Source organism: Calidris pugnax, unplaced genomic scaffold (genome assembly GCF_001431845.1).
Source record: "Calidris pugnax isolate Ruff unplaced genomic scaffold, ASM143184v1 scaffold871, whole genome shotgun sequence".
Classification (NCBI taxonomy): domain Eukaryota; kingdom Metazoa; phylum Chordata; class Aves; order Charadriiformes; family Scolopacidae; genus Calidris; species Calidris pugnax.
The window spans coordinates 90,719-91,969 of NW_015091533.1; positions in this window are offsets into that span (position 1 = coordinate 90,719).

Below are 1,251 nucleotides of genomic sequence, written 5' to 3' on the forward strand. Positions count from 1 at the left end.
CCTCACCTTCTGCCGGGCCTTCAGCGCCAGCGACATGGGGGCGGCGCGGACCCCCCCTCCCCGGGGGTCAGACCCTGCCCATGGGCCCCGGGGGGGACCCCGGGGGAAGCGGCCGCCCCCCCAACCCCCCTCCTCTTCCCCGGGGAGGAAGCGCGGTGGCCCCCGCTGTCCCCCGGCGGGGTCCCGGTGGGTGGCGGGGGGCAGGAAGGCGGCGGCCGCCTTCGAGGCCTCTTCCTGCTCCTCGGCGCCTCGAAACCGCAGGGCAGGGCGCGGGCGGCACGCTTGCGCACGCCGGGGGCACGCTTCCGCGCGCGCCCGCACGCCCGGGCACGCGCGCGTGAGCTCGGGCACGTCCCAAGTGTGCAGGGAGGGAGGGCTGACACGCCAGGGCACGCCGGGGCACGCCGGGGCACGCGCACACCGGGGTGAGAGGCTTGCTCGGGCCTGCTTGTGTCAGCTCGGGCCTGCTTGTGCACGCTCACGTCCTGTTTGGGCACGCTCACGCACTCTTGTGATGCTGCCCCGTGCGTGCTTGGGTGTGCTCACAGGTGCTAGCATCAGATCAGGCCTGCTTGTGCACACTCATGCACACTTGTGATGCTGCCCCGTGCATGCTCGGGTGTGCTCACAGGTGCTAGCATCAGCCTGGGCCTGCTTGTGCACTCTCACGTAAGGTTGAGATGCACACTCACACACGCTTGTGATGCTGGCCCGTGCATGCTCGGGTGTGCTCACAGGTGCCAGCATCAGCTCAGGCGTGCTTGCACACGCTCACGCACGCTCACATGAGGTTAAGATGCACGCTCACACATGCTCGTGATGCTGGCCCCATGCATGCTTGCACGAGCTTGGGCATGCTTTTGCACGCTGGGGCACGCTCACACAAGGTTGAGTTGCTTGCTTAGGCACGCTTGGGCATGCTCGTGCAAGCACTGGGGCGTGCTTGTGCATGCTCACACACCTGTGATGCTGGCCCATGCGTGCTTGGGTGTGCTCACAGGTGCTACCATGAGCTTGTGCACGCTCAGGTGAGGTTGAGATGCACGCTCATGCACGCTCGTAGGAGCTTGGGCGTGCTCACTCATGCTCACACGCGCGTGTGGTGCTCGTGCTGGGGCCTCCTTGGGCGCGCTGGTGCACGCTGACACCGAGTTGTGCCCGCTTTGTCACCCTCACGCACGCTTTCTGCTCGCCTGCAGACCCTGGTGTCACTGTCCTTGCACACACGCGTGCACCAGAAGTGCCCCCCCC